The 16,074-nt window shown below is 56.5% G+C and overlaps 1 protein-coding gene across 1 annotated transcript in view; it reads right to left on the bottom strand.

Moving 5' to 3' along the window:
* adam19a (ADAM metallopeptidase domain 19a) overlaps positions 1 to 16,074 on the bottom strand; it is a 301,810-nt gene that overhangs the window by 142,370 nt on the left and 143,366 nt on the right. The window lies entirely within an intron of this gene.

Consider the following 16,074-nt stretch of genomic DNA (forward strand, 5'->3'; position numbering starts at 1 on the left):
GGACCAACTTTCCCACTACAAAGTGGTCTGGGGCCCAGCTTTCCCGGTACAAACTGGTCTGGGGCCCAGCTTTCCCACTACAAACTGGTCTGGGACCCAGCTGTCCCACTACAAACTGGTCTGGGGCCCAGCTTTCCCACTACAAACTGGTCCATTACCCAACTTTCCCACTACAAACTGGTCTGGGACCCAGCTTTCCCACTAAAAACTGGTATGGGGCCCAGCTTTCCCACTACAAACTGGTCTGTGGCCCAGCTTTCCCACTACAAACTGGTCTGGGGCCCAACTTTCCCACTACAAACTGGTCCATGACCCAACTTCCCCACTACAAACTGGTCTGGGACCCAGCTTTCCCACTACAAACTGGTCTGGGGCCCAGCTTTCCCACTACAAACTGGTCTGGGACTCAGCTGTCCCACTACAAACTGGTCTGGGGCCCAGCTTTCCCACTAAAAACTGGTCTGGGGCCCAGCTTTCCCACTACAAACTGGTCCATGACCCAACTTTCCCACTACAAACTGGTCCATGACCCAACTTCCCCACTACAAACTGGTCTGGGACCCAGCTTTCCCACTACAAACTGGTCTGGGACCCAGCTTTCCCACTACAAACTGGTCTGGGGCCCAACTTTCCCACTACAAACTGGTCCATGACCCAACTTCCCCACTACAAACTGGTCTGGGACCCAGCTTTCCCACTACAAACTGGTCTGGGGACCAACTTTCCCACTACAAAGTGGTCTGGGGCCCAGCTTTCCCAGTACAAAGTGGTCTGGGGCCCAGCTTTCCCACTACAAACTGGTCTGGGACCCAGCTGTCCCACTACAAACTGGTCTGGGGCCCAGCTTTCCCACTACAAACTGGTCCATTACCCAACTTTCCCACTACAAACTGGTCTGGGACCCAGCTTTCCCACTAAAAACTGGTATGGGGCCCAGCTTTCCCACTACAAACTGGTCTGTGGCCCAGCTTTCCCACTACAAACTGGTCTGGGGCCCAGCTTTCCCACTACAAACTGGTCTGGGGCCCAACTTTCCCACTACAAACTGGTCCATGACCCAACTTCCCCACTACAAACTGGTCCGGGACCCAGCTTTCCCACTACAAACTGGTCTGGGGACCAGCTTTCCCACTACAAAGTGGTCTGGGGCCCAGCTTTCCCAGTACAAAGTGGTCTGGGGCCCAGCTGTCCCACTACAAACTGGGCTGGGGCCCAGCTTTCCCACTACAAACTGGTCTGGGACCAGCTTTCCCACTACAAACTGGTCTGGGACCCAGCTGTCCCACTACAAACTGGTGTGGGGCCCAGCTTTCCCACTACAAACTGGTGTGGGGCCCAGCTTTCCCACTACAAACTGGTCTGGGACCCAGCTGTCCCACTAAAAACTGGTCTGGGACCCAGCTTTCCCACTAAAAACTGGTATGGGGCCCAGCTTTCCCACTACAAACTGGTCTGTGGCCCAGCTTTCCCACTACAAACTGGTCTGGGGCCCAACTTTCCCACTACAAACTGGTCCATGACCCAACTTCCCCACTACAAACTGGTCTGGGACCCAGCTTTCCCACTACAAACTGGTCTGGGACCCAGCTTTCCCACTACAAACTGGTCTGGGGACCAACTTTCCCACTACAAAGTGGTCTGGGGCCCAGCTTTCCCGGTACAAACTGGTCTGGGGCCCAGCTTTCCCACTACAAACTGGTCTGGGACCCAGCTGTCCCACTACAAACTGGTCTGGGGCCCAGCTTTCCCACTACAAACTGGTCCATTACCCAACTTTCCCACTACAAACTGGTCTGGGACCCAGCTTTCCCACTAAAAACTGGTATGGGGCCCAGCTTTCCCACTACAAACTGGTCTGTGGCCCAGCTTTCCCACTACAAACTGGTCTGGGGCCCAACTTTCCCACTACAAACTGGTCCATGACCCAACTTCCCCACTACAAACTGGTCTGGGACCCAGCTTTCCCACTACAAACTGGTCTGGGGCCCAGCTTTCCCACTACAAACTGGGCTGGGGCACGGCTTTCCCACTACAAACTGGTCCATGACCAAACTTTCCCACTACAAACTGGTCTGGGGCCCAGCTTTCCCACTACAAACTGGTCCATGACGCAACTTTCCCACTACAAACTGGTCTGGGGCCCAGCTTTCCCACTACAAACTGGTCTGGGACCCAGCTGTCCCACTACAAACTGGGCTGGGGACCAGCTTTCCCACTACAAACTGGTCCATGACCCAGCTTTCCCACTACAAACTGGTCCATGACATAACTTCCCCACTACAAACTGGTCTGGGGCCCAGCTTTCCCACTAAAAACTGGTGTGGGACCCAGCTTTCCCACTAAAAACTGGTCTGGGACCCAGCTTTCCCACTAAAAACTGGTCTGGGACCCAGCTTTCCCACTACAAACTGGTCTGGGACCCAGCTGTCCCACTACAAACTGGTCTGGGGCCCAGCTTTCCCAGTACAAACTGGTTCATGACCCAACTTTCCCACTACAAACTGGTCCATGACCAAACTTTCCCACTACAAACTGGTCTGGGGCCCAGCTGTCCCACTACAAACTGGTCTGGGGGCCAGCTTTCCCACTACAGACTGGTATGGGGCCCAGCTTTCCCACTACAAACTGGGCTGGGGCCCAACTTTCCCACTACAAACTGGGCTGGGGCCCAACTTTCCCACTACAAACAGGGCTGGCGCCCAGCTTTCCCACTACAAACTGGTCTGGGGCCCAGCTTTCCCACTACAAACTGGGCTGGGGCCCAGCTTTCCCACTACAGACTGGTATGGGGCCCAGCTTTCCCACTACAAACTGGTATGGGGCCCATCTTTCCCACTAAAAACTGGTCTGGGACCCAGCTTTCCCACTACAAACTGGGCTGGGGCCCAGCTTTCCCACTAAAAACTGGGCTGGGGCCCAGCTTTCCCACTACAAACTGGTCTGGGGCCCAGCTTTCCCACTACAAACTGGGCTGGGGCACGGCTTTCCCACTACAAACTGGTCCATGACCAAACTTTCCCACTACAAACTGGTCTGGGGCCCAGCTTTCCCACTACAAACTGGTCCATGACCCAACTTTCCCACTACAAACTGGTCTGGGGCCCAGCTTTCCCACTACAAACTGGGCTGGGGCACGGCTTTCCCACTACAAACTGGTCCATGACCAAACTTTCCCACTACAAACTGGTCTGGGGCCCAGCTTTCCCACTACAAACTGGTCCATGACCCAACTTTCCCCACTACAAACTGGTCTGGGGCCCAGCTTTCCCACTACAAACTGGTCTGGGACCCAGCTGTCCCACTACAAACTGGGCTGGGGACCAGCTTTCCCACTACAAACTGGTCTGGGGCCCAGCTTTCCCACTACAAACTGGTCCATGACCCAACTTTCCCACTACAAACTGGTCCATGACCCAACTTCCCCACTACAAACTGGTCTGGGACCCAGCTTTCCCACTACAAACTGGTCTGGGACCCAGCTTTCCCACTACAAACTGGTCTGGGGCCCAACTTTCCCACTACAAACTGGTCCATGACCCAACTTCCCCACTACAAACTGGTCTGGGACCCAGCTTTCCCACTACAAACTGGTCTGGGGACCAACTTTCCCACTACAAAGTGGTCTGGGGCCCAGCTTTCCCAGTACAAAGTGGTCTGGGGCCCAGCTTTCCCACTACAAACTGGTCTGGGACCCAGCTGTCCCACTACAAACTGGTCTGGGGCCCAGCTTTCCCACTACAAACTGGTCCATTACCCAACTTTCTCACTACAAACTGGTCTGGGACCCAGCTTTCCCACTAAAAACTGGTCTGGGACCCAGCTTTCCCACTACAAACTGGTCTGGGACCCAGCTGTCCCACTACAAACTGGTCTGGGGCCCAGCTTTCCCAGTACAAACTGGTTCATGACCCAACTTTCCCACTACAAACTGGTCCATGACCAAACTTTCCCACTACAAACTGGTCTGGGGCCCAGCTGTCCCACTACAAACTGGTCTGGGGGCCAGCTTTCCCACTACAGACTGGTATGGGGCCCAGCTTTCCCACTACAAACTGGGCTGGAGCCCAACTTTCCCACTACAAACTGGGCTGGGGCCCAAATTTCCCACTACAAACAGGGCTGGCGCCCAGCTTTCCCACTACAAACTGGTCTGGGGCCCAGCTTTCCCACTACAAACTGGTCTGGGGCCCAACTTTCCCACTACAAACTGGTCCATGACCCAACTTCCCCACTACAAACTGGTCCGGGACCCAGCTTTCCCACTACAAACTGGTCTGGGACCCAGCTGTCCCACTACAAACTGGTGTGGGGCCCAGCTTTCCCACTACAAACTGGTGTGGGGTCCAGCTTTCCCACTACAAACTGGTCTGGGGCCCAGCTTTCCCACTACAAACTGGTCCATGACTCAACTTTCCCACTACAAACTGGTCTGGGGCCCAGCTGTCCCACTACAAACTGGTCTGGGGCCCAGCTTTCCCACTACAAACTGGTATGGGGCCCAGCTTTCCCACTACAAACTGGTCTGGGACCCAGCTGTCCCACTACAAACTGGGCTGGGGCCCAGCTTTCCCAGTACAAACTGGTCTGGGGCCCAGCTTTCCCACTACAAACTGGTCTGGAGCCCAGCTTTCCCACTACAAACTGGTCTGGGGCCCAGCTTTCCCACTACAAACTGGTCTGGGGCCCAGCTTTCCCACTACAAACTGGTATGGGGCCCAGCTTTCCCACTACAAACTGGTATGGGGCCCAGCTTTCCCACTACAAACTGGTCTTTGGTCCTTGGTCCTTTCAAACAGTAACACTGAACTGGTTTATTCATCTCATACTCAGCAACTGAACCAAACCCACTTACAGATTGATGAGCTAAGAACTTTTCCACTGTGACCTGATACAACATGTGTACATACCACATGTATGTGAAACAGGACATACAACAAGACGCCCAGCAGACTGAACAGTTACGCAACAAGAAAAAGCTAAAAGCTCGAGTAGGGCTAAAAAAAAATCTGGTAAACTTCAGATTTTACTGCAGAAAAACAGGAGTGACGTGAAAAACTGAAGGAAACTATGGAAATGTGACACTTCTGATTGGATGAATGTCACACAGATTTCCACACGTTGCTGTCAGGACTAAAAACAAGGACGGAATAAATAATTCGGAGCTAACGAGACGTAAACCGCTGCGTGTTGAGGCTGTGAGGACAAAGCAAAGTGAACTTCTGCAGACTGGATCCTGCAGGACGGCGTCCCGCATGGCGAGGGCGAGCTGCGTTAAAACGAGCTACGATCAGTCGGTCTGGTCTGTCTTCATCCAGAAGTTGTAAACACGCTGAACGACGGACGTTTACCTCGTTTTACTGACGGAGGAAGAGTTACTGCCGCTGGCAAAAAGGAAACTGTTCCAGCGTTTTAATGTCTTCATGAATCCGTCTCGCTCCAAAAAACTGATCAGGACCAGGTCTATGTTCGTCCCGCTGTCTGTTGTCTCCATCAACAACGTCTGCTGCAGCGTCGCTTCCTGAACCTTCACCTCCATTCTTCATTTTCAGAGAAACACAGGAAGACAGAGCCAAACGGACTTTTATTGCCAGGAGAAGAAGAGCAGGTCGGATGAAGATGAAGCTGCAGTAGCGGTCATGCTGACGTGTCTTAGCAAGTTCATCTCCAAGCAAATCCTTTGTGTTTGCTCATCCGACAGGAACAGACCGTGTCTTAAGCAGCCCAGGCTCGGACACATACAGCTAGATGGGCAATCACAGGAAGAGGAGCCATTTCCGAGGCATGATTTGAGATGAAAAATATGCTGAAATCTCCATGGAAACATGGAAACGAAGTGAAAAGCTAGCGGTAATGGCAGCAGGTTTACTCCTGTTTGTCCCTGGAAGTCTTTAGTAAACCTGATGTGTTCAAATGGAGCCAAAAACTCCAACGCCGTGAAGACGACCTGAAGTTCCATCTGAGCATCAGAATGAAGAACAGACATTTTCAGGCTGTTGGTCGGAGTTTTTACTGGGTTTTCAACCACCACCATCTCCAGGGTTTCAGAGGAGGTCTGGAGAGGAGAAAGGGTCCAGCTGCAGAGGTCAGAGGTCAGAGGAGGATGGACAGACTGGTTGGAGATGGTAGAAAGGAAACAAGAAGTCCAGTAAACACAGGTCAACAGTTCCTACAGCCACGTTAAACAGCTTTGTTTTGTGTTTGAGGTCAAACTGTGACCGGTGAGGGTGTCAGGATTTGGTATAAAAGTCTTAAAGCCCCGTCCAGCCTGGAAGCAGATGTTCTCCAGCAGCAGAAGACCACAGCAGGTTCCCACCTGTCAGTAAGAACAGGAAACTGAGGCTACAATTCACACAGACTCACCAGAACTGTGGAGCGAAGGCGACGGTGGAGGGAAGGCGACGGTGGAGCGAAGTCGACGGTGGAGGGAAGGCGACGGTGGAGGGAAGGCGACGGTGGAGCGAAGTCGACGGTGGAGGGAAGGCGACGGTGGAGGGAAGGCGACGGTGGAGGGAAGGCGACGGTGGAGGGAAGGCGACGGTGGAGCGAAGTCGACGGTGGAGGGAAGGCGACGGTGGAGGGAAGGCGACGGTGGAGCGAAGTCGACGGTGGAGGGAAGGCGACGGTGGAGGGAAGGCGACGGTGGAGGGAAGGCGACGGTGGAGGGAAGGCGACGGTAGAGGGAAGGCGACGGTGGAGGGAAGGCGACGGTGGAGGGAAGGCGACGGTGGAGCGAAGTCGACGGTGGAGGGAAGGCGACGGTAGAGGGAAGGCGACGGTGGAGGGAAGGCGACGGTGGAGGGAAGGCGACGGTGGAGGGAAGGCGACGGTGGAGGGAAGGCGACGGTGGAGGGAAGGCGACGGTAGAGGGAAGGCGACGGTGGAGGGAAGGCGACGGTGGAGGGAAGGCGACGGTGGAGGGAAGGTGACGGTAGAGGGAAGGCGACGGTGGAGGGAAGGCGACGGTGGAGGGAAGGCGACGGTGGAGGGAAGGCGACGGTAGAGGGAAGGCGACGGTGGAGGGAAGGCGACGGTGGAGGGAAGGCGACGGTGGAGGGAAGGTGACGGTAGAGGGAAGGCGACGGTGGAGGGAAGGCGACGGTGGAGGGAAGGCGACGGTAGAGGGAAGGTGACGGTGGAGGGAAGGCGACGGTGGTACGAAGGCGACGGTGGAGGGAAGGCGACGGTGGAACGAAGTCGACGGTGGAACGAAGGCGACGGTGGAGGGAAGGCGAAGGTGGAGGGAAGGCGACGGTGGAGGGAAGGCGACGGTGGTACGAAGGCGACGGTGGAGGGAAGGCGACGGTGGAACGAAGTCGACGGTGGAACGAAGGCAACGGTGGAGGGAAGGCGACGGTGGAACGAAGGCGACGGTGGAGGGAAGGCGACGGTGGAGGGAAGGCGACGGTGGAACGAAGTCGACGGTGGAGCGAAGGCGACGGTGGAGGGAAGGCGACGGTGGCGGGAAGGCGACGGTGGAACGAAGGCGACGGTGGAGGGAAGGCGACGGTGGAGGGAAGGCGACGGTGGAGCGAAGGCGACGGTGGAGCGAAGGCGACGGTGGAGGGAAGTTGACGGTGGAACGAAGGCGACGGTGGAGCGAAGGCGACGGTGGAGGGAAGGCGACGGTAGAGGGAAGGCGACGGTGGAGGGAAGGCGACGGTGGAGCGAAGGCGACGGTGGAGCGAAGGCGGCGGGAAGGCGACGGTGGAGGGAAGGCGACGGTGGAGCGAAGGCGACGGTGGAGCGAAGGCGGCGGGAAGGCGACGGTGGAGGGAAGGCGACGGTGGAGGGAAGGCGACGGTAGAGGGAAGGCGACGGTGGAGGGAAGGCGACGGTGGAGCGAAGGCGACGGTGGAGGGAAGTCGACGGTGGAGCGAAGGCGACGGTGGAGGGAAGGCGACGGTGGAGGGAAGGCGACGGTAGAGGGAAGGCGACGGTGGAGGGAAGGCGACGGTGGAGGGAAGGCGACGGTAGAGGGAAGGCGACGGTGGAGGGAAGGCGACGGTGGAGGGAAGGCGACGGTGGAGGGAAGGCGACGGTGGAGCGAAGGCGGCGGGAAGGCGACGGTGGAGGGAAGGCGACGGTGGAGGGAAGGCGACGGTGGAGGGAAGGCGACGGTGGAGCGAAGTCGACGGTAGAGGGAAGGCGACGGTGGAGGGAAGGCGACGGTGGAGCGAAGGCGGCGGTGGAGGGAAGGCGACGGTGGAGGGAAGGCGACGGTGGAGCGAAGGCGGCGGGAAGGCGACGGTGGAGGGAAGGCGACGGTGGAGGGAAGGCGACGGTGGAGGGAAGGCGACGGTGGAGGGAAGGCGACGGTAGAGGGAAGGCGACGGTGGAGGGAAGGCGACGGTGGAGGGAAGGCGACGGTGGAGGGAAGGCGACGGTGGAGCGAAGGCGGCGGGAAGGCGACGGTGGAGGGAAGGCGACGGTGGAGGGAAGGCGACGGTGGAGGGAAGGCGACGGTGGAGCGAAGTCGACGGTAGAGGGAAGGCGACGGTGGAGGGAAGGCGACGGTGGAGCGAAGGCGGCGGTGGAGGGAAGGCGACGGTGGAGGGAAGGCGACGGTGGAGCGAAGGCGGCGGGAAGGCGACGGTGGAGGGAAGGCGACGGTGGAGGGAAGGCGACGGTGGAGGGAAGGCGACGGTGGAGCGAAGGCGGCGGGAAGGCGACGGTGGAGGGAAGGCGACGGTGGAGGGAAGGCGACGGTGGAACGAAGGCGACGGTGGAGGGAAGGCGACGGTGGAGGGAAGGCGACGGTGGAGCGAAGTCGACGGTAGAGGGAAGGCGACGGTGGAGCGAAGGCGACGGTGGAGGGAAGGCGACGGTGGAGGGAAGGCGACGGTGGAGCGAAGTCGACGGTGGAGCGAAGGCGACGGTGGAGGGAAGGCGACGGTGGAGGGAAGGCGACGGTGGCGGGAAGGCGACGGTGGAGCGAAGTCGACGGTGGAGCGAAGGCGACGGTGGAGGGAAGTCGACGGTGGAGGGAAGGCGACGGTGGAGCGAAGGCGACGGTGGAGGGAAGGCGACGGTGGAGGGAAGGCGACGGTGGAGGGAAGGCGACGGTGGAGGGAAGGCGGCGGTGGAGGGAAGGCGACGGTGGAACGAAGGCGACGGTGGAGGGAAGTCGACGGTGGAGGGAAGGCGACGGTGGAGGGAAGGCGACGGTGGAACGAAGGCGACGGTGGAGCGAAGGCGACGGTGGAACGAAGGCGACGGTGGAGGGAAGTCGACGGTGGAGCGAAGGCGACGGTGGAGCGAAGGCGACGGTGGAGGGAAGGCGACGGTGGAGGGAAGTCGACGGTGGAGGGAAGGCGACGGTGGCGGGAAGGCGACGGTGGAACGAAGGCGACGGTGGAGGGAAGGCGACGGTGGAGGGAAGGCGACGGTGGAGGGAAGGCGACGGTGGAGCGAAGGCGACGGTGGAACGAAGGCGACGGTGGAACGAAGGCGACGGTGGAGGGAAGTCGACGGTGGAGCGAAGGCGACGGTGGAGGGAAGTCGACGGTGGAGCGAAGGCGACGGTGGAACGAAGGCGACGGTGGAGGGAAGTCGACGGTGGAGCGAAGGCGACGGTGGAGCGAAGGCGACGGTGGAGGGAAGGCGACGGTGGAGGGAAGTCGACGGTGGAGGGAAGGCGACGGTGGCGGGAAGGCGACGGTGGAACGAAGGCGACGGTGGAGGGAAGGCGACGGTGGAGGGAAGGCGACGGTGGAGGGAAGGCGACGGTGGAGGGAAGGCGACGGTGGAGCGAAGGCGACGGTGGAACGAAGGCGACGGTGGAGGGAAGTCGACGGTGGAGCGAAGGTGACGGTGGAGGGAAGGCGACGGTGGAGGGAAGTCGACGGTGGAGGGAAGGCGACGGTGGCGGGAAGGCGACGGTGGAACGAAGGCGACGGTGGCGGGAAGGCGACGGTGGAGGGAAGGCGACGGTGGAGGGAAGGCGACGGTGGAACGAAGGCGACGGTGGAGGGAAGGCGACGGTGGAGGGAAGGCGACGGTGGAACGAAGGCGACGGTGGAGGGAAGTCGACGGTGGAGGGAAGGCGACGGTGGAGGGAAGGCGACGGTGGAGGGAAGGCGACGGTGGAGGGAAGTCGACGGTGGAGGGAAGGCGACGGTGGAACGAAGGCGACGGTGGAGGGAAGGCGACGGTGGAACGAAGTCGACGGTGGAGGGAAGTCGACGGTGGAGGGAAGGCGACGGTGGAGGGAAGTCGACGGTGGAGGGAAGTCGACGGTAGAGGGAAGGCGACGGTGGAGGGAAGGCGACGGTGGAGGGAAGGCGACGGTGGAGCGAAGGCGACGGTGGAGGGAAGGCGACGGTGGAGGGAAGGCGACGGTGGAACGAAGGCGACGGTGGAGGGAAGGCGACGGTGGAACGAAGGCGACGGTGGAGGGAAGTCGACGGTGGAGAGAAGTCGACGGTGGAGGGAAGTCGACGGTGGAGCGAAGGCGGCGGGAAGGCGACGGTGGAGGGAAGGCGACGGTGGAGGGAAGGCGACGGTGGAGGGAAGGCGACGGTGGAGCGAAGGCGGCGGGAAGGCGACGGTGGAGGGAAGGCGACGGTGGAACGAAGGCGACGGTGGAGGGAAGGCGACGGTGGAGGGAAGGCGACGGTGGAGGGAAGGCGACGGTGGAGGGAAGTCGACGGTAGAGGGAAGGCGACGGTGGAGGGAAGGCGACGGTGGAGCGAAGGCGACGGTGGAGCGAAGGCGACGGTGGAGGGAAGGCGACGGTGGAGCGAAGGCGACGGTGGAGGGAAGGCGACGGTGGAGGGAAGGCGACGGTGGAGCGAAGGCGACGGTGGAGGGAAGGCGGCGGTGGAGGGAAGGCGACGGTGGAACGAAGGCGACGGTGGAGGGAAGTCGACGGTGGAGGGAAGGCGACGGTGGAGGGAAGGCGACGGTGGAACGAAGGCGACGGTGGAGCGAAGGCGACGGTGGAACGAAGGCGACGGTGGAGGGAAGTCGACGGTGGAGCGAAGGCGACGGTGGAGGGAAGGCGACGGTGGAGGGAAGTCGACGGTGGAGGGAAGGCGACGGTGGCGGGAAGGCGACGGTGGAACGAAGGCGACGGTGGCGGGAAGGCGACGGTGGAGGGAAGGCGACGGTGGAGGGAAGGCGACGGTGGAGCGAAGGCGACGGTGGAACGAAGGCGACGGTGGAGGGAAGTCGACGGTGGAGCGAAGGCGACGGTGGAGGGAAGGCGACGGTGGAGGGAAGTCGACGGTGGAGGGAAGGCGACGGTGGCGGGAAGGCGACGGTGGAACGAAGGCGACGGTGGCGGGAAGGCGACGGTGGAGGGAAGGCGACGGTGGAACGAAGGCGACGGTGGAGGGAAGGCGACGGTGGAGGGAAGGCGACGGTGGAACGAAGGCGACGGTGGAGGGAAGTCGACGGTGGAGGGAAGGCGACGGTGGAGGGAAGGCGACGGTGGAGGGAAGGCGACGGTGGAGCGAAGGCGACGGTGGAGGGAAGTCGACGGTGGAGGGAAGGCGACGGTGGAACGAAGGCGACGGTGGAGGGAAGGCGACGGTGGAACGAAGGCGACGGTGGAGGGAAGTCGACGGTGGAGGGAAGTCGACGGTAGAGGGAAGGCGACGGTGGAGGGAAGTCGACGGTGGAGGGAAGTCGACGGTAGAGGGAAGGCGACGGTGGAGGGAAGGCGACGGTGGCGGGAAGGCGACGGTGGAACGAAGGCGACGGTGGCGGGAAGGCGACGGTGGAACGAAGGCGACGGTGAAGGGAAGGCGACGGTGGAACGAAGGCGACGGTGGAGGGAAGTCGACGGTGGAGGGAAGGCGACGGTGGAGGGAAGTCGACGGTGGAGGGAAGGCGACGGTGGAGGGAAGTCGACGGTGGAGGGAAGGCGACGGTGGAGGGAAGTCGACGGTGGAGGGAAGTCGACGGTGGAACGAAGGCGACGGTGGAGGGAAGGCGACGGTGGAGGGAAGGCGACGGTGGAACGAAGGCGACGGTGGCGGGAAGGCGACGGTGGAACGAAGGCGACGGTGGCGGGAAGGCGACGGTGGAACGAAGGCGACGGTGGAGGGAAGGCGACGGTGGAACGAAGGCGACGGTGGAGGGAAGTCGACGGTGGAGGGAAGGCGACGGTGGAGGGAAGGCGACGGTGGAACGAAGGCGACGGTGGAGGGAAGGCGACGGTGGAGGGAAGTCGACGGTGGAGGGAAGGCGACGGTGGAGGGAAGGCGACGGTGGAACGAAGGCGACGGTGGAGGGAAGGCGACGGTGGAGAGAAGTCGACGGTGGAGGGAAGGCGACGGTGGAGGGAAGGCGAAGGTGGAGGGAAGGCGACGGTGGAGGGAAGTCGACGGTGGAGGGAAGGCGACGGTGGAGGGAAGTCGACGGTGGAGGGAAGGCGACGGTGGAGGGAAGGCGACGGTGGAGGGAAGTCGACGGTGGAGGGAAGGCGACGGTGGAGGGAAGTCGACGGTGGAGGGAAGGCGACGGTGGAGGGAAGTCGACGGTGGAGGGAAGGCGACGGTGGAGGGAAGGCGACGGTGGAACGAAGGCGACGGTGGAGGGAAGGCGACGGTGGAGGGAAGGCGACGGTGGAGGGAAGGCGACGGTGGAGGGAAGTCGACGGTGGAGGGAAGGCGACGGTGGAGGGAAGGCGACGGTGGAGGGAAGGCGACGGTGGAGGGAAGGCGACGGTGGAGCGAAGGTGTTCCTCCGAGCTGGGGAGGCGACATATTAACCATGTCCGCTGTGTTTCCTGCACACGGCAGTTAGCCAGCTTGCTGAAGGAGCTGAGCTCATAAAAAGCCAGTATTCCCTAAAACAGAGTTTGGTGGAGATGGGGGCAAGCATGGGGGGGTCGCCTCCAGCTTTAGATAAACAGCATCATGCTTGTGACGTCCCGCCCACTGAGCGGAGAAGAGCTAATATCTGCTTATTAAATACAAACTTACATCTTCATCTTCACACACTGCAGTCGTTTAATACGATGAGATGAATATTAATGGAGTCATGAAATAAATATGAAGTCATTTTTTAATGATATTAAACTGATGAGAGGTGGTGAGAAACTCGCAGCGAAGCAATCTCCAGCTGGCAGAAGACCATCTCACCATGACTCCTTATGTCTGCTAATCTTCTCCTTTCTTTGCTGAATCCGAGACGCTGCGTGTTCAGACAACCAGTTCCTTATTTTACCGCGAAGCAGAACGTCACGACCCGGATGGAAACGTTGGATCGTGGCGGTTTCTCGGGACGCTGCTGAGCAGCAGCGGATCTAGACATACACCTGATAGATGTCACTGTGTCAATCCGGACATACTACGATTGTTAACCTGTTTATCCGCACACAACTGTAATCTTTTACATGGTTAACTCTTGCAAGCTGCACATGTGTATTCATGGGGGGAATGTTAAGAATAAAATATGCATTATGTAAAGTTATCTCACATATGTGATATATTCATATATAATGTAGTCCGTTTCCAGGAGATTGGAGCCGGAACAGTCCTGGCGGGAATGCACCGTTAAATCTCCAAGAGGTAACATTCCTCAGAGACATGTTCCTCTGGGTGAAGCGGTTCCTCGTCCTGATAGTAGTCTATATATTCTGTCATCATGAACAATAAGAAATATAGTGAGACCCCTCAGTTTACTGTAAATCTGTAAAAACTCTGACCAATCCAAACGTTCCGACCCAAATGGAGTTGTTCATTTCTTATATTTCGTAGCTTCTTCTCCCGGCTCCCCTCCTCTCCCTCCAGCAGCGCATACCTGATAGCCACACCCTGCATATAAACAGCGTGTTAGGATGAAATTACAAAGTAGTGAAGAAGAAACTCGGAAGGCAAACATGGCTGAGAAAATGCAGGAAGGATTTCCCGACCCAGCTCGGTTTATTTGTCTCCTCCTGCTAAACAGCCGAGAAAGAGAAAATCGTTGGTGGAAAAAACTGCGAATAAAAAAGCCTCGGATCACACAAGGAGCAGAACCAGAGGGGGAGGAGCCAAGGCAGGAGGAGCTGAGACAGGGGGAGGAGCCAATACAGGAGGAGGAGCTGAGACAGGGGGAGGAGTCAATACAAGAGAAGAAGCCATAGCAGGGGAAGGAGCAATGCAGAAGGAGGAGCCAAGACAAGAGGAGGAGCTGAGACAGGGGGATTAGTCAATACAAGAGGAGGAGCCATGACAGGGGGAGGGGCCAAGACAGGAGGAGGAGCCATGGCAGGGGGAGGGGCCATGGCAGGGAGCCACTTTCACATCTTGCTAGCTGCCGAACATTCATCATTTCAGCACCGATGCAGCATTATTCCCCGATCATTTTTGTTTAACTTTACGTGACATTTTGCTTTAAATGAAAAAAAAAGTGAGCAGCATCAGCAGCAGATTAAGCTGATGATGCGGTTGGACACATCTGGGGGGGGGGGGGGGTTATAGTCCACTGCCCACCACGGAGATCGTTTCCAAACTGTAGAAAAGCAGCAGTTTTTATCACTGTCAGTTCAAAGCACAAAGTTTCCTCTCATATGTCCCCTTTAAACGGACCTGCCAAGTTCCCAGAAAAGCAAAAAGGAGGATTTTCTAAGACGGAGTGGAAAAGGGATCTGCATGACTGTGGATCATTTGCCTGGCAGAGCTTCGATGACTGAAATGAGAGAATGTGGTTGGAGTAGAGGTTAGTTTCTACCGAGCATGAGTCAGCCGCGGTTTTAAAAACCAGCAGGACCGACACCAGCAGCAGAAAACCCAATAAATCAGCGGTGGAGCAAAATGCATCACAGAAACACAGAGTGAAGAGGGATGTGGAGTCTTTTATCACACATCTGGTTGAGAAAAATGTGTCTTTAAACGCAGCATTACTCAGATTTATAAACAACTTTAATCAGATTTATACGCAGCTTTAATCAGATGTATACGCAGCTTTAATCAGATTTATACGCAACTTTAATCAGATTTATACACAACTTTAATCAGATTTATACGCAGCTTTAATCAGATTTATACGCAGCTTTAATAAGATGTATACGCAGCTTTAATCAGATTTATAGACAACTTTAATCAGATTTATACGCAGCTTTAATCAGATTTATACGCAGCTTTAAACAGATTTATACGCAACTTTAATCAGATTTATACGCAGCTTTAATCAGATGTATACGCAGCTTTAATCAGATTTATAGACAACTTTAATCAGATTTATACGCAACTTTGATCAGATTTATATGCAGCTTTAATCAGACTTACATGCAGCTTTAATCAGATTAATATGCAGCTTTAATCAGATTTATACACAACTTTAATCAGATTTATATGCAGCTTTAATCAGATTTATACACAGCTTTAATCAGATTTATACGCAGCTTTAATCAGATTTATACGCAGCTTTAATCAGATTTATACGCAACTTTAATCAGATTTATACACAACTTTAATCAGATTTATACACAACTTTAATCAGATTTATACGCAGCTTTAATCAGATTTATACGCAACTTTAATCAGATTTATACGCAACTTTAATCAGATTTGTACGCAGCTTTAATCAGATTTATACGCAACTTTAATCAGATTTATACACAACTTTAATCAGATTTTTACGCAGCTTTAATCAGATTTATACGCAGCTTTAATCAGATTTATACGCAACTTTAATCAGATTTATACGCAGCTTTAATCAGATGTATACGCAACTTTAATCAGATTTATACACAACTTTAATCAGATTTATACACAACTTTAATCAGATTTATACACAACTTTAATCAGATTTATACGCAGCTTTAATCAGATTTATACGCAGCTTTAATCAGATTTATACGCAACTTTAATCAGATTTGTACGCAGCTTTAATCAGATTTATACGCAACTTTAATCAGATTTATACACAACTTTAATCAGATTTATACGCAGCTTTAATCAGATTTATACGCAGCTTTAATCAGATTTATACGCAACTTTAATCAGATTTATACGCAGCTTTAATCAGATGTATACGCAACTTTAATCAGATTTATACACAACTTTAATCAGATTTATACGCAGCTTTAATCAGATGTATACGCAGCTTTAATCAGATTTATAGACAACTTTAATTAGATTT

The sequence above is a fragment of the Telmatherina bonti genome (assembly GCF_933228915.1).
Source record: "Telmatherina bonti genome assembly, chromosome: 18".
In the NCBI taxonomy this organism is placed as follows: domain Eukaryota; kingdom Metazoa; phylum Chordata; class Actinopteri; order Atheriniformes; family Telmatherinidae; genus Telmatherina; species Telmatherina bonti.